The 18,419-nt window shown below is 36.6% G+C and overlaps 1 long non-coding RNA gene across 1 annotated transcript in view; it reads right to left on the bottom strand.

The window, feature by feature from the left end:
• Positions 1-17,918, bottom strand: part of LOC131156394 (uncharacterized) — a 32,542-nt gene extending 14,624 nt beyond the window's left edge. The window contains exon 1 of the long non-coding RNA XR_009136982.1: positions 17,622-17,918. This is a non-coding gene — a long non-coding RNA (uncharacterized LOC131156394). The remainder of the gene's footprint in view (positions 1-17,621) is intronic.
• Between the last annotated feature and the right edge of the window lie 501 nt (positions 17,919-18,419).

Genomic DNA, 18,419 nt, shown 5'->3' with positions numbered 1-18,419 from the left:
GGCCTACTTCTTTGTCTACCACCACCGTGGCTAGACGTGTCTGCTCACCCTTACCCAATCCCTCATTGAGTTGTATGGCTGAAAGGGACTTCCCGTCGTCTCCTTTCGTTGCAACGACTTGCACCACGCACGAATGATCTCTCATCAGACACAGGGAACTAGCCGAAGGCATCAGCACTGCCCTCGTCCCCATTAGGAACTCCATTTCTAGAATGACTGGAAAGTCATCCAATGGCACCGCTGTGAAATTCACATAACCTTCCCACTATCCAAGCTTTATAGCCACTTGCTTGGTTACTCCTAGAGTAGGCTGGGCTACAGAATTAACTGATTTAATGTGTCCTGTATCCTTCTCTAAGGATAAGTTGAGTCTCCATGCTTCCAACTACGAAACAAAATTATGAGTATCCACCATAGCGCGAGTACTCTTCCCATTTATCCTCAAGTCCACAAACATTAACCCTTTTGCTCGTGTAACTTTCGATATTTTTGCCTGCTTTTCCAATGCGTTCACAAACCGCACTGAACCCACCCTCAGGGCATCATCCTCTTCCCCATCGTCTTCCACTACCTGCTCTGCAATGGAAGCCTGTAAAGCATTAAGTGATGCTTTGTGAGGGCACTCAAAAACTCTATGAGGACCTTGACACAAGAAACACTTAAGTTTACCCTTTCCCTTGGGTGTGTTGAACCCTTGAGACAACTAAGCTTCCTTTGAGGTTGATGATTTAGAGTCGGCTCCCCCACTCTTGGGTTTGCCATTCTTGAAAGACTTTCCACCGTTTCCCTCTCCGCCAAACCGTTTGGACGAAGTGGTATTATCAACAGCGTAGTCAGTCAAGCGTTCTGCAGCCGCTTGTGCAATTGACAAGTCTTGAACTCTTTGCCTATGAAGTTCAGTTCTTGCCCATGGTTTCATCCCCTCTAGAAAATAGAACAACTTGTCCTTCTCGGACATATGCCGAATATCCAACATTAAAGCAGAAAATTGTTTCACATATTCGCTGATTGATCCCGTATGCTTGAGATCTCTCAGTTTTCTCCTTGCATTATACTCAACGTTCTCAGGAAAGAATTGGGCCTTGAGCTCTCTTTTCTAGTCTGCCCAACTATCAATTACACAACTTTCATTTTCAATTTCTTTGTACTTGGTACACCACCACAGTTTGGCATCACCAATCAAGTACATGGTCGCAATATCCACCTTTGCCTGTTCTGAGGCCATCCTCACAACGCGAAAGTACTGCTCCACATCAAACAAGAAGTTTTCTAACTCCTTGGCATCTCGGGCACCCCCATACGTCCTGGGTTCTGGCACCTTGGTCTTGCTAACTCCCGGAGTGTTGGAGTTCCCCATAGCAAGAACAATCAGATTCACCTTTGCATCCAGATCAGCCATCCGGGCTTGCAAAGTTTCAACTGTGTGGCGAAAGTTCTCTGACATGTCGCATATCAAACTTGTTTGATGTTTTTGTGATCCCATCACCTCATCAACAAGTTCTCTCATCTGGGCCACCTCCGCGGCCATAGTGTTAGTTGTTGTCTCAACCTGTGCTTCCGGCACGCTGATCCTCTCAGCAGTGTTTGGTGCCATGCTCACTTACCAAAGCTTCCCAAATCCAACAACGAAGGCAATCGAATTCACGTAGCAACTCAACCTTGGGCTCTCACCAAGTGTCACCGACTTGGCTTTGATACCAAATGTCACGGTCCGACTATTTTCACACCGTTGTCAAGGGCCGTGCGGCGCTAGCTAAAGCACTCTTGCTTAACTAGCCAGCCTATCGTTTACCAACATTCATCCACGAAGCACTTTCATTAACATTCATTCAGATAGCAGCGGAAATAGTAATCAATTCATGAAAGTCGTGGCAAGCAAGCAGTAAACATTGAAGCAAACGTAATTCATTAACAAATCCTCCGTTGACATGTTGTACTTAGCGAGGGAGGGAAGTAGGCTAAGCACGTTGACAATTGCTAGTGAGTTTTACAATGACCGATGAACACTCACCCTCCCCTAAAGAGGTTTTTATGTAATTATCATCCTGGCTAGGAAACATCAAAGTGACCGAGGAGTTATACTACCTTATTTGGCTTACAAAGACTCTACTAGTAGAAAATAACCCTACACTAGTATTTACATGATGGAAACCCATCCTAAGCACACGAGATAAGCGGTCACAGGCAAGCATAATGCCCTGAACAAGCTTGGCTCGTGACACCTACCTATGTCATTTTCAAATGTTGTGACGCATGGACGGCCTCCTGATGTTTACATTTTCTTTACCGACATGATGACACATGAATGACCTCCCGATGTCCACATCGGTTCATAATTGTTTGTAGATTTTGAATGGATTATTTGAAGACTTGTTTTGAAGACTTTTCAATGTCAGAAAAACCCAAGTAGAGATGCTGAAGCAAGTCTGAGTTCAAGATTCATGTGGGCCCCACACGAATTGGGCCTCCCTTAGACTTTTGTTTGTATTTAATTTGTAAACATGAAGACAACTTGCTTGCATGTGTATGTTAGGAAATTGTGTGAGTATGTCAAGTGAGTTGGAGTGTTAGTAAGTTGTGCTTAGTATTTATTGTGTCTAGAAAGTTGGAGCATTTATTTTGTTAGTAACTTGTAAGAGTAATTAATGTGTCTAGTAAGTTGGTGTCTTTATTATTTGTGTCACCCATGCTTGTGTGGGAATTGTTAAATGTCTTGGTCCCCCCCATGCTAGCTAAGCTTATTAATGCTTTGTCCCCCCATACTAGCTTATATATACCCCTTCATTGTAAGAACTATGTAGAGGGAAAAGTATTGATATTGAAAGGAAATTCCATTGTTGAAACTTGTTAAGCTTTGTCCAATCCTTGTGATTGTACAGTGAGAGGCTACGTTGTTCTCCTCAGAGATCAGGTGGTGAGAGACTACTATTCTATCCAGCGATTCCATCCCTATCCCACTTTCACAACTTCCCTCCATCACCCACACAGCCACCACCAAGTTACACCCAAGGCCAACAATCCACCATTCCATTGTAGCATACATATTAGATTTTAAAGTTTGCACGAAGGACTTCAGGAGAGTTCTATCTTGTGTAGAATATCGTCAAGTCAACCATCATTTTGATTTAGCATTCATTTGGATCATTACATACTTACAGCAGTTTTACTTCCCCTCCATTACATTGCTGTGTTTGTCACGGTATTTTAAAGCTTGTTCCAAGGAATTTTTTGGCATGGTCTAAGACTTGTGTTGAACAACGTCAAGCATCCATAGATTCTTGTGGTAACTTCAGTTTCTATTTGAACCCCTATTATATCTTACAACCCCTGCTATTACTAAACCTTAGTTTCAAATTCTGCACTTTCATATTTAATAAACCCTTTGCCTGAAATTTGAATTCCAAAACTTGAATAGCATACCTGAATCCTTAGACTTTCAATATTGCCGCTTGCTAATCTAAATCAATTGTGGAATACTGTTGTGCTAAACACATAACTTATTTCTTGAAATATTAAAATAACATATTTGTTGCATATAACTTGATTCCTTTGTGAAAGAACTCTTGGGACTTATTTCAGAACAGCATCATACACCCTTTAAAAATCCCAAAACATGTGAAATGTCCTCTGGTTTATTGTGTTTATGTTTGAGTAATTAAATTCTTAATTTAAAGTGTTTCAAATGTATGTGCTTGTGTGACGGTTGAAACCATAGGACTAGGCCACCCTCTCCCATCCTACATCATCTTGGTATCAGAGCCTAGGTTATAATAGGCTAAACTCTCAAAGTCCCATTTCCTTAGCCCGCAGGATTTTAGTTTCAGACTGAAACAGCCACAGGATTTTGCCTAGAATAGCCCACCTATATTCTGAATTTTGGATATTTGGAACATAGTTTGGTTAGGTTTACACTTGACCCTACTTTGTGTGACTAAACACCATTCCAAGGGCTTCCTAGTGTATTCGAATCCTTCCCCAACCCCTAGGATGTCTACTCAAGTCAGGAATCCTTACTGAGGTCTAGGGTTAATGATGAAAGAGAACCACCTATGCCTCCTAGAGAAAGACCTACCCTCCTTCCACCAAGGCGAGTGAATTGTCAAGATGACTTTGCTAGGAGACCCCCACGTCATGAGCCTTATGCCCAACATTGGAATGATGAGGTCTATGATGTTGATGACTTTCACATTACGACACCTTACCATAGGGACCATTGTAATCCTTACAAGGATGTAATGAGGATAGAAGCCCCCACCTATGATGGGTAGATGGATCCTAAAGTCTTCCAAGATTGGTTGACTGGGATGGATTTTTATTTTGATTGGTGTAAGATGGCTGACTCTAATCGGGTTAAGTTTGCAATAATGAAGTTAACGGGGCAAGCCAAACTCCATTGGATAAATGTCGAGAGGCAAGAAGTAGGGTTAGATCATAAACCCATTGAGCATTGGGATCTAATGAAGGATAGGTTAAGGGAGAAGTATGTGCCCCTTAGTTATAGAGAGCACCTTATAGATCAGCTTTACAATTTGCGTCAAGGCAGCATTTCTGTTTCAGGATACATAAGTCAATTCGATGAGTTGTCTATAAGATGCTATATCTATGAGACTGTTAGTCAGTAGATCTCCCGATTCCGCCTAGGATTAAAGCCTGAACTAAGGAGAAAACTGTTTCCACATCACATTGAGTCCCTTGAACAAGCCTATAATTTAGCTCACGACATTGAGCAAATGACTAAAGGGCCTATGGGAAAACGGTTTGATACCTCTTCAAATGAGTCATACTCTCGAAAGATACAGAGTTATGACAAGTCACGACTAGCGCAATCAGGTCAAGATATCTCCCGAGGAAGCAATTCCACACCAAACATCTATGAACAAAGGAAAAGCACCCATGATTGGATCCTCTCACTAGAATTCCAACAGTGCAGTGTACTTCAGGCGCCATAAACAAGGACACTTTTCCAAACAATGTCCCACCAAGAACTTGGCGCTTGATAGGGAAGATAGTGAGAAAAAAAAGAAGGAAAAGAAAGAAACTAGTGAAGAATCCTTGAAAAAGCTATGTGAGCAGGAAAGTCAAGATACACAGGAAGTGAATGTGGTTGTTACTAAGGAAATTAAAACACCCCTTCCTGAGCAGGACACACCACTAGAAGTATCATCCCTACCTTTTGAGTTTAAGGAATGTCATCTCTGAGCCACCTAGTGAGTTACCTCCCATGAGAGACATTAAGCATGACATTGATCTTGTTCCTAGTACATCTCTACCTCATTTACCACATCATAGAGTGAATCTGATAGAACATAAGGAGCTAAAAAAAGTGAATGAATTGAAGGAACATGACTTTGTTCAGAAGAGTTTAGATCCACTTGCCTGCCCTACTTCCCTAATCCCAAGAAAGATGACACTTGGGGGATGTGCATTAATGATAGAGCAACCAATTAGATTGTCATCGAGAATAGGTTTCTCAAACCCATTGTTTCCAATGAAGATGTACAGCTCGTAGGTTACTTCTTGAAAGCCTTGAGGACCATGCTAGGCACCAAACTTAAATGTTTTAGTGCTTACTACCCCCAAACTAATTGGCAAGTTGAAGTAGTGAATAGGAAACTTGTAGACCTTATTCCACTACCACTTAAGTCTAGAGTGAGTGAGCCAGTCGATGCTTTTGCAAAGCATATACACAATCTACACTCTAAAATAAGAATGAAGGTTAATTTGAATTTTGAACATCATAAATCTCGTATAGATATACATTGCATGTTGAAAGAATTTCAAAGGGTGATATGGTTATAGTCCGTATTTGTCCAGCGTAGATTCCTATAGGCAAGGTGAGGAAGTTAAATGCTAACAAGATGGATCATTTCAAAATTTTTAAGAAAATTGGTTCTAATGCTTACATGCTTAATATTCCTATTGATTTTAGCATAAGCAATGTTTTAATGTTGAAAATCTAACCCTATTTCTTGTAATATCTTCTTTTTTAGAACCTTCAAATTCTAACCCTATAGGTGACCCCACTCCATTTCCCACTCCTTTTGAGCTTGAGAACTCGAAATTGTCTTTGCCTCTACCCTTACCCATGCCCAAGAACCTTGATGTAATCTTGGATGACAAGACAAAGTTCACTCAAGCAAGACCATATCAGAAATTCTTGGTCAAGTGGAGAGATAAGCCACTTCCCGAAAGAAGCTGGAATTTTAAAGAAAACCTCCTTCGTCTTAACCTAGAGTTGTATTCCCAGTACACCACTTTTAATTCTTCGGATAAGAATTCTTTTGGGTTGGGCCCGGGAGAGATGATGGGGATCAGCATGCCCTACCTATGTCATTTTCAAATGTTGTGACACATGGACGGCCTCCTAATGTCCATATTTCCATTGCCGACATGATGACACATGAACGACCTTCCGATGTCCACATCAGTTCATAATTGTTTGTAGATTTTGAATGAATTATTTGAAGGCTTGTTTAGAAGACTTTTTAGTGTGAGAAAGACCCAAGTAGAGATGCCGAAGTAAGTTTGAGTTCAAGATCCATGTGGGCCCCACACAGTCTTGTGGGCCCCACATGAATTTGGCCTCCCTTTGACATTTGTTAGTATTTAATTTGTAAACATAAAGACAACTTGCTTGCAAGTGTATGTTAGGAAATTGTGAGTATGTCTAGTAAGTTAGAGTGTTAGTAAGTTGTACATAATATTTATTGTGTCTAGAAAGTTGGAGCATTTATTTTGTTAGTAACTTGTAAGAGTAATTAATGTGTCTAGTAAGTTGGTGTCTTTATTATTTGTATCACCCATGCTTGTGTGGAAATTGTTAAATGTCTTGGTCCCCCCATGCTAGCTAATCTTATTAATACTTTGTCCCCCCATGCTAGCTTATATGTACCCCTTCATTGTAAGAACTATGTAGAGAAAAAAGTATTGATATTGAAAGGAAATTCCTTTGTTGAAACTCATTAAGCTTTGTCCAATCTTTGTGATTGTGTAGTGAGAGGCTACGTCGTTCTCCTCGGAGATCAGGAGGTGAGAGACCACTGTTCTATCCAACGACTCCATCCCTATCCCACTTTCACGACTTCCCTCCATCACCCACACGGCCACCACCAAGTTACACCCAAGGCTAACAATCCACCATTCCATTGCAGCATACATATTACATTTCAAAGTTTGCACGAAGGACTTCAGAAGAGTTCTATCTTGTGTAGAATATTGTCAAGTCAACCATCATTTTGATTGGTAAATTCAGCATTCATTTGGATCATTACATACTTACAGCAGTTCCACTCCCCTCCATTTATTTGTCACGGTGTTTTAAAGCTTGTTCCAAGGAACTTTTTGGCATGGTCTAAGACTTGTGTTGAACAACGTCAAGTATTCATAGATCCTTGTAGTAACTTCAGTTTCTATTTGAACCCCTGTTATATCTTACAACCCCTGCTATTACTAAACCTTAGTTTTAAATTCTGCACTTTCATATTTAATAAACCCTTTGCCTAAAATTTGAATTCCAAAACTTAAATAGCATATTTGAATCATTATACTTTCAATATTACTGCTTGCTAGTCTAAATCAATTGTGGAATACTGCTGTGCTAAACACAGAACTTATTTCTTGAAATATTGAAATAACATATTTGTTGCATATAACTTGATTCCTTTGTTAAAGAACTCTTGGGACTTATTTCATAACAACATCATACACCCTTTAAAAATCCCAAAACATGTGAAATGTCTTTTGGTTTATTGTGTTTATGTTTGGGTAATTAAATTCTTAATTTAAAGTGTTTCGAATTTATGTGCTTGTGTGAGGGTTGAAACCGTAGGACTAGGCCAACCTTTCTTGTCCTACATCAAAAGTCCAACAGCCTCACATCCTATGCCAATCGTCTTCCTCGTCTTCAAATCCAAAATAACAATAGAATCAAGCAAGAAGGTTACAGAGAAATTTAGTGACAATAATTTTATTAACACACATTAGATTGAAGGGGGATTTAGGAATGTATAAAACATAAGAAAGAGAGTTGGAAGGAATAGAATTTATTGGTCCTATCCCCTTAACCACCGTAGGGGACCATAAGGAAGGGTAACTTGGGGTAGATTTCTAGAACTGGAGGGCAGAAAAGATGTTGGTGACACTTGTCCAGAAGTTAGTAGCAACAAAATTGATAACCCAAGTACTAATAGAAGAGATACCAAATGACATACAAACGGTAGGGTTACCTTTTTGAACAAAAGATGTAACGTGATGAGATGCCTTTAGCAATGCCTAATATGGCATGAACCTTGAATACTCCTATGAGACAACTATAGTACTTTCATCCGAACAGTGACTGACGACATGCATTTTGCAATGCTTGATTCTATAGTAACCTTGAATACACTTTGAGATAGTTATAGTACATTGTTCACCTAAACAAGTATGACTACCGAAGGAAACACTTTTTGGATTTGAGGACTCCATAGCAACACACACACAACCTCGATACAACAACAAATCAGAAATGCACAGTGAATAACATGCTTTTGGAATTCATGAACACCATCCAGCGTAGAACCTTCAACAACAGATGTAAACCACAAGCACACAACGAACGTATCACAAACACAGAAAATACCACAGTCTCAGGCCCCAATGAACTCAATAAACATAGACAAATAGCTTTGGGAAGCATCAAGCAATCATTCCCCAGGTGCCGAACATGAGCAACTAAAAAAAGTGAGATCTTTGAATTAAGGAAAAAAAAAAACCTTCAATGATATGTTTTTATAGGGATTTGAACAGAGCATGATGAATTCAGGCCAAAAACATGCCTAAAATAAGCTTCACACACGGGCGTGTGGGGTTGCCCTGTCTGCATTCAACTAAAGGCACGAGAGGAGCTCTGCAGATGGGATTTCAGCAGAGAGCAGATTGGCAATGTCTTTGGGTGGCTGGTCTTGGTTTTGCAAAATCTATAGGGGTCTTTGTGTTCTTGAACTAACAGTGTCATTCAGGAAATTTCTGGCGACTGCTCTAGCTTCCAACAGCTGCTCGCTGTTTTTCAGGCCTATGCTGTTGCTGGAAATTCTCCTAAGATAGTAGACATGCAGTGGATCTAGGGTTTTAGGATTCCGTTTTGACGGTGGCTATGACAATTAGGGTTTTTAGGTCTCAGAATCATGCTCTGATGTAATGTTGAATACTTGGGTAAAATGGAAGACCTTATCACAGTGATAGGTCTCTCCCTCTATTTATAATATATGTCAACTACATACCAATGACAACAATACCCTTGCTAACTCAACTTACCAACATAATAATAATACATACTAATAATGTTAAATGACCAAAATAAACATTAACAATTATGTTGGTTGTATTAAACATGTTTGAAGCTCGATGCTTGATGATTACACATGCTTTACCTATTGTTGTTTACTTTTGACATTATGCTTGTTGATTCTTGTGGTGCTCAAATATATATTTTGATATGCTTCAAGTATAGGCTAATATATTTATTGACACATATAAAGCAGGAGCGAATTTTAGAATTCCCTTAAAATACTTGGGGTAATTTTATCATTGACAAAATGGGAGACAACATACGTGCAGATATTATGAATATTGTGCTCATGTGATGAACTTAAGGTTTGTTTGGTTAACTGAATAGCTATTCCTTGAAATAACATGGAATATAGTGAAAATTTTGGAAATGTAGGTAATAGCTATTCCTTGTATGTACCTTATTATTTCATCAACATGCAATAAGAAAGGAATAGACATTCCCATGGTGAAATTTGGGAGTAGTTATTCCTTGTCTATTCCTTGTTATGGATTCATAAAAAGTTTCACATTGTTATTTGCTTTATGGTATTAACATAATCTTTTGTATAACTAATTAAAACTAACGTATTATAATCTATTCTTAAGAATAGACATTTCACGAACCAAATGAAGATTCAGTGAAATACTTTCATAATAAGTGTTTTTTTCATGATTCATAAATTTCATGTTATTTTGAGAAGTCTAAAACTTTTGCACGAGGCTTTTTTTGTTAAATAATTACATTCAACATACTGAGAGCCTAAGACTTAAAATATTGTTAAAATTTGTTGTTATTGATGGTGTTTACCATGAATTCACTCATGCTCAGTAAGTAAACCTATCACAGGCCATTAGGCCAACCTTTGTGGCTGTAGATTCATGACAGGTGGTGAGTCAACTCATGGACATTGGACAAACATAACAAAAATTGATATTCTATCCACTTTCAATTCTCAATGCTTTTTCTCAATTTTTTTGAATATTCTTGATGGAACTAAATTATGCATTGTTACTAAACATGGGTAAATGTTAAATATAATAAGCTTAAAACTTTGATCTTTAAGCGTTTAAATTTTAATAAGCATGCTTTATCCCAAAAATAAAAAATAAAAACATGGTGTCAGTTCTAGATAGCAGCGACTCTAACGTACGTCTACGTTTTGAATTTGGATCTTTTAATTATCAGCTGAAGTTAAGCGTACAAGCGTGTTGCCAAAATTTCAAGTTGAATATTTAAGTTCCCCGAGATAAAAAATACTAGCAACATTTTTTCTAGTGAAGGATAACAAAGAGAAAGCCTGCATTGAAATATTTGAACCTTGAGTCTCTACTGAGAATAAGCTTGATCATGATCAACAAGATCTTTCTGTGTTATTCAAGTTTCTAAATCTTGTTTGGAAGTGCCTTGTGTTAACCGTCCAAAAATGCTTAATGTATTTTTCTGTTGGAATATTTTCATAAGTCAATTCATCAACAACTGACTAGATTAGATGACTCATCCTGCCATAAATCAATTCATGCTGATACTGACAGAGTGCTGAATGGCATGAAGAAGTTCTCACATTCTTACAGCCATGATTTCATATATTTTGCACCAATAAGTATTTTTTTTTTAAGGTTATGATATTTAGTTTGTTTGTTTACATATTAATCGTAATCTTTGATAGAGTATCCGTGGACAGTTGTCCATTGGCTTTGCTAGCCAAGTTGTAATGGACAGGAAGTATGTGCATCAAGAGCACATGTTATACTTGAGTTTGAGAGACTAAATAAAATGAGGAATTCTTAAGGAGTGGGCATAGGTTGGGTGCAACCAAACCACTATAAAATAGTGCTTGCCTATTTGCTTTGTTTGGTTTGTGATTGCATCCACAATATTAAAATAAACTTCTGAACATTTTTTTAATCGCACCCAATTCACCCGCATTTGGGCCAACAAGAGTAAACTCTAGGAGATGTGATAAGAATCCCTAATAGCTCGAAAGTCCTGAAAATATAGGGAACATGCATAATTTTTGTCAACTATCTTAAATAAGGACCTTCCAATCCCAAACTCAGTAGAAGACATTCTGACAAGACCAGTAGGTTACACAGTGCTAGAAGAATTCAACCTTGGCATGACCCAAGATTGCCACATAACAAGTCCTCAGATATGGTGTTGGTTCACTTCTATCAGTGCACTTAGAAAAGGGACTAGCCTTATGATTAGCCTCCTTGCTCAGGACAAGAATCTTCAGGCTCTTCTTCAAAATCATGAGACAGAATTAACTTCCTTCAATGAGGCGTGGAAAGAGGAGTATACCCAAAGAAAATCTAATTAACAAAGAGAAACATAGTAGGAGAGAAAAAATAAATACTGAAGATGTGTTCCTGGTTGAAGGAAAGAGATTAATTGAAGGAAAAGACACCAGAAGTTCACTTGATGAAGTTCAAATGAAATGAATTTGCAGAGAGCTTCAATGGTATTTGAGAGAGCTTCAATGGTATTCAAGAGAGCTTCAGAGCAATGAAAGTTGAAAAATAACCTAAAGCACATTGAAATAAACATTGCATGACCTAAAAAAAAACATGTACAAACAGTTGAGTTTCATTCATTTAGAGTAGCCAGCGTACGGACACATAGGCCATGCACACCAAGTCACCTTAAAATTCAGATAGGTGCAACTAATGCACCTTGCAATTAGCTAGCTTACATGCCTAGTTAAACTCAAGCTTGAGTTCTATTTTAACTTTGGTCCAGAAATTTTGGATATATTATATTTTTTATTAGGATCATATCTTTAAAGTTTCATGACATTTTAAATTTTATGAAATTAATATTGTAGTTTATTTTGACAAATAAATATTTTAATTTATATTGGTTTCTAAAAAATAGTTTACCCATTTACTATGGACTATAAGTTCATACAATCTCCCTATACAGTTGTTTTATTTAGCATTGGATTACTTTTATTTTGTGCGATGCATCACACCTATTGTAAATAAATTGTTATCAATTATTCTAATTAGAAAAGTATTACATATACTAAAGAAAACTACTACATTTTTCTAAAGAACTAAAAAAAAAATCTGTTCATCATCCGTTCCAAAACTATTTCTAGAAATATATTCTTAGTATTTTTGTGAACTACTGTACTATATGTAAACAGCTGCCATATACTTCTAGGTTCTAGCACTGATGGCAACCACACTTGATTGAACCCATGCCAAGACTATAGATAGCAAGTTAAGCCCCTAAGGCAATTATTTTGGAACTGTTGCTAAAGGCAGCTTTTGTTTGTTGTGCCACCCTTAACAACACTGACACTTTTCATTCTCCTCAGCAAGTTAACTGTGACACTACTAAACCTTAAGGTTACATTTTCACAATTGGAATAAGGTGGGGACAAATAGAAGTTGTAGAGCAATATAACACTTTTTTTTTTAAATGACTGATGCAAATGATTGTGTTATTCTATCCAACATAACATGGGACAAGAATGGATGTATTCATAATTAAATTTGGAAATAATCTTTCTTGTCTACCCCAAGTTACAAAAAAAAAAAAAATTGTACTATAATTTGTTTCATGATGATTATTTCTGTTGTGTATAATTAAATCCTTACACTATGACCAATCCAAGGAATAGATATTCCGCTGCATAAAAATCTATCATTCAAAAGTAGATTTAAAGCCACAATCAGTTAAAATATGCTTAGAATAATTTTTAAAAATAGAAGAATACGAACTAAAAGAAATTATGAAAACTACTTAATGATTATTCATTTAAATTTATTCTTTTAGTACTAGTCCAAGAACAATCATTGATCAAAACACCTTTTAGATACTTTTCTTATTTCTCAAAATTTTAAAAATTTTCTAGATATTTTTTAATTTTTTGTTTAAATTCATATAGCAATTCTTTATATTAATTTTTCATCATTAAAAAAATTGTACACATAGATTTAGTCTATGAAAGTGAATTTTGGATTTTAAAATATTATACCAACAGGTTGAAAGCCAAAAAACTATAATAGAAACTAAAAATTGGCTATATAGAAATGCATCACAGCCACTGCTCTGTAGTTTTTTTGCTAGACTAAACAAAAACATAAATTACACTCAAAAATCCATAATATAAATAAGATAGAAATTAGAGAATTATAGGATTCTGCATCTAACATTCACACTAAAACGCTTAAAACCACTATATCCCCACAAGTGAGGCTAGAAAGCAAGAACAAAAGCCACAATAAATAATTATCTACATCCCCACAAGTGAGGCTAGAAAGCAAGAACAAAAGCCACAATAAATAACTATCTATATCCCCACAAGTGAGGCTACAAAGCAAGAACAAAAGCCACAATAAATAACTTTCTTTCTTCAGTTTGTGCATTTTAGAGGCATAAATCTTGAAATTTCTGAGCATTCAATAATCTAGCGAGTAGTAGCTCTCAAGTCATTGATGTTGGTTTCTAAAAATGACTGTTTTAAGAAATATTTTATGGCATTTTATTCTTCAAGTTAAAAGTTATAGTTGAATATTATTACAAACCTGCTGAAAATTGTCTTCTATCTAAACATAAGGAATTTAGTCATAAAGTAAATCTCTACATGTTCATTAGGAGTTGAGAAATAGGATTACGGATATTTTATTGGAATTTATGTTCAGATGCTGCTTCCTGACTCCAACATATAAGATTTGGAGTTCAGTTAGGTCTCAGAAGCACCACAAAGAAATCCATGGATTGGAACCACATTCTTTGGAGGGCTAAGGTGCCTAGGAAGATTGGGGCTTTTGTCTGAACCTTGATTCTGGAGAGGATTAATACACATGATTTAACTTTAATATATAGTACAGATGATTTGCTTTAGAGGAAAAGGCCCTATAAAGCTCTCAATCTGACAATGAGCATCATGTGTCATGAAATTAACAAAAAATAATGCCCATATTTTCATGCATTGTAGGGTGGCACCGCAGCTTTGGAATGCCCTTCTTTTCACTAATAAAGGTGGAGAGTTGTTATTGGTTAACATCAAGGTTTGGAAAGAATAGAAATAGTAGAGCTCTTTGTAGTGCAGCTGTTTTCACCATCCTTTGAACCTTGTGGATTGAGAGGAATGCTAGCATTTTCTAAAGGCTGCTCAACCTACTCATGGATATTATAGGATAGGAAGACTTTCCTCACTTCCCTTTGTGGATTATCACTGTCCGACCTCATAAGAGATTGGAGGGCAGCCCTTCTGTAATTGGTACTTGTATTGTTTTTTCTGTTTTTCTTTAGTGTATTATAGTTTTTCTGTATTTCTAGATCACTGCGGAGGGCTCCTTGTCCTCTAAATCATATACTCTATTTCTCGGTTTTTAATACACTGTCTTCTTTTATCCAAAAACAAAAAATAAAAAAAGAAGCCGCAACAGTGTATACATGAGGTTACCTTCAAAAAAATTAACGCAATTTCCCACTCCCATTAATCATTTATTCTCTTTCAATGCACAAGGACTTAACCTAACTTCAATTTATATAGAATACTAGTATGCTCCCCCCACTAAATCAAGAAAAAGGCTTGATAAGACGAGCAGCGAAGCTACCTAACTTTATTCTTTTTGAAAGCTTTTGTACTCATCGAATATTATGGTGTATAGCACAGGTAGTAAAAAATGGGAACTTGAAGAAGATGGCTTGTGCACCATATGTCAATGTGGGGCATTTATAACTTACCAGATTTAGTTTACTGCAGTTGAAATAGTTCAACCCTTTTAATGGTTGATTGTTAGATGTAGCCAATAACTAAGTTTTTCCTCTCAAAGTAAAAATAATTCATTTCATAACCGTCCACCATAGTTTTTTATTCCTTCCTCTCAATAATTTATGCAAGAGCTTTACTTTAAACCTGATGCAGTCTAATTAAACTGCATTTAATTTACATAATTTATGCCAATAAATCTATTTGAACAATCCCTTAACTGGCTTTTTCGGCAACATTAATGTTTATTCATCGACAATGATGCATCTTATTCAGATTCGTAATAGATTAAGAAGTTGCAATCCAACCATCAAGTCTAACTGTATCAGATTCTTGATCAATGGTTCATAGTCCCTTTTCAACAGCAGCCCATAAGCTGTCCACTATACATAGTAACTATGGAAAAAGGGAAGATTAATAGCCATGATGGATTACTGTTTAACACAATTATCGTTTAAGTCATTCTAATTAATACAGTCCACAGACACAAGGTTTCCTGAAAAGGCATGATGCATCTGGTTGCATAGAAAATAGGCATGGGATATGTAAATTGTTTAAATGAGAATAAACTGCAATCACAGTTTATCAACCACTCACAAGACCACCGAGACCTTTGACTTAGCTCCCAAAGGTAATCCACCCAGCCCTTCCCCAACATATACAAGGGGAGTGGAAGATAATGGAAGGGAGACAATGTCCAAACTAAATCATAACACAAGAAAACCATTTGATTTATCATATCAGTCGGGTTGATCTGGTTCATTCTTTTCTATAGATAATCTGAGAGAAAACTTATAACCTCGCAGATGGAGAGGGATTCAAACGCTGGTATTCATATCAATACTTGGTTTTCAAGACCAACTCTCTCAACCACTCAAACATCACCACTCACAAAACACTCACATAAACCCCCTGAGCTTCCAAACAAAACTCAATCTTAACCTACCAGACCAAGTTTGAGCCATCTCTCTTGCACGTGCAAGGCTAGAGTTTGTAATAATATTCAAAAACTATTGGCTCACTTAATTTGATAATGATGTACACGTAAACCAAGTATTACAAGGTTAGGTACCTTTGTCCAAGGGGTCTCTCTCTCTCTCTTAAAAAGAATTAAAAACTGATTTTCAGCCAGCACATTCAAGGTTCAAGTTCAGTTTACAGTCTGACTCCATTCTATAACTTCTCACTAATTTAAAACATAATGGATGCTCTAATAATCCCACAAAAATATATGCACACATAAACAACAGCATCTGCTCCTTGCTAGCAATGAAATAATCCAAATTTTTAATGCATCGTTATTAAAACTACTACCTATAGAAAATATCTACGATACGTTGATTGTAAACATAATTTTGGATTCCCTAAGAACTCTCATACATTGATACTTGTATAATACAATAGTTTTGGTATAGGTAAAGCACAATCAAGAATCTCCCTGCGAAAAGCTAACGGAATTTGGGTTACACAAACAAAAGAAAAAGAAAAAAAAATGAAGTTCTCGTCTGAATTCATATATGCATAGTGGAATCCTAGCTTCATATTTTCTTCAAATTGTTTCACAATGTGTTGTACAAAGAGTAAAAGTTGTCAAAATGCAAATGTTAAGATGGATAAATTAAGGAACAAAGAAATTCGCAATAAACTAGGCATAACACTAATCAACGACAAGATAAGGGAGGGGCAGCTTAGATGGTTTGGCCATTTGAAATGCAGGGCAAGCAATGAACCTGAGAGGAGTTAGCACTTTTGGTATTAAAAGGAGTAGAGGTAGCCCTAAGATGACTTGAAATGTGATAGTGAGGAAGGACTTAATAGTGCTTAAGGTGGCGGAGGAAAATGTCCTCGATCAGGTGAATTGACGGAGAAGGATTTATCTACCCAACCCCACCTAGTGGAACTTAAGGCTGCTTCTTGTTGTTTTTTGTTTGTTTCATAATGTGCTATCTTGGCTTTCTATTAAAAACAAATTGCTCCCAAGTCCCAAACATTCTGTATCATGAAATGAAGGCAGAAAATAAACCTAGAACCCAAATTGGACGCCCAATTTTGTTTTGGTTGCACTTTGAACTACATACAATAAGGTTGAGGTTTGTTCCTTGCCCGCCAGAACTACAAATGAGCACTAGAATTTTTCTTGCAATACGAAATTCACAAAGAAAGCACCCAAATAAATTTCCTCATATCGACAAAAATAAAAAGCAAGCTAACAAAATTATCAAACACGGAATATGGAACACTACCGTTGCTATTCACATTGACAAATATAGACGCTAAATTATAAGCACTTGATCAAGCATTTGATTCTACTTCAATTTGTTTCAATCAGAAACCAGACTAAGAGGGTTTTAAATCTTCCAATGGAAATCTAAAACACAACCTACAAAGATTACAGAATATAAGATGAAAAGAGAAAGCAAACCTACGTTTCTAATTCCAATATCAACTACCGATCAAAATTAAGTATGATTACAAAAATTACCAAATCAGGGCATATTATCGACAAAAAATAATATATATATATATATATATATATATATAGAGAGAGAGAGAGAGAGAGAGAGAGAAAGAGAGAGCGCTAACCCTGCACAGTGATTTCCGTGCCACCTCTGGAACTGAACTTGGGGAGCATGAGCGATTGCGGAACAAAAAAAAATAAGGTGCGAGGAGAGGAGTAAGAAAATAAAAGCTCAAGTAAAACAAGGTTAGCCATGAAATGCATATCATCAACTTAAAAACAATGACAAGGTTAGTCATGAATTGCATATCTCGGCTATAATAACATGCTGATTTTTTTGAATTTGAGTTCTTTTTATGAAATTATTAGCAGAACACATCCTCCATAACATTTAGAACTCACCGATTGTAATATGTTACATCAACAATGTAATTCGTATAAGTAAATAAATACTTTTTTGGGAAGTTATTGTTGTAGAAAAAGAGAGTTTCATGAACCCTTAAGACAACTAAGAAAGAATGAAGGAGAAAAGAAAATTATTTACTGAAAATTTAAGATTGAAGGTACCTGCGCAGTCAACTTAATCTTGACGATTAGATGGTGATTTCTCGTTTGATTTAGTCAAATTTTTGACAGGTTGTTCTTGACTCATACTTCTTCATTTTAGTCGATCTAATAATTGTCATTTGGAGTTTTGTAACTTCGATTTCGTGGCTTGGACAGAAGCCTTTGTTTTGGGTGAGACCTCTCCATTTCTCATTCAAATTTGATTTCACCTTGATGGAAATGGCTCATATTATTTTTCTATACCAAGAATTTGTAATTTTGGATGATTGTTGTTGATGTATGCCTCTAGTTTTAGCTAAGAAAGACCTATTGTAACTTACTAATTTGAAATAGTGGAATATTGAAAGTGGATTTCG

The sequence above is a fragment of the Malania oleifera genome, chromosome 5 (genome assembly GCF_029873635.1).
Source record: "Malania oleifera isolate guangnan ecotype guangnan chromosome 5, ASM2987363v1, whole genome shotgun sequence".
NCBI lineage: Eukaryota > Viridiplantae > Streptophyta > Magnoliopsida > Santalales > Ximeniaceae > Malania > Malania oleifera.
The sequence above is the reverse complement of the archived record's forward strand: the minus strand, read 5'-3'. Positions and strand labels throughout refer to the sequence as shown.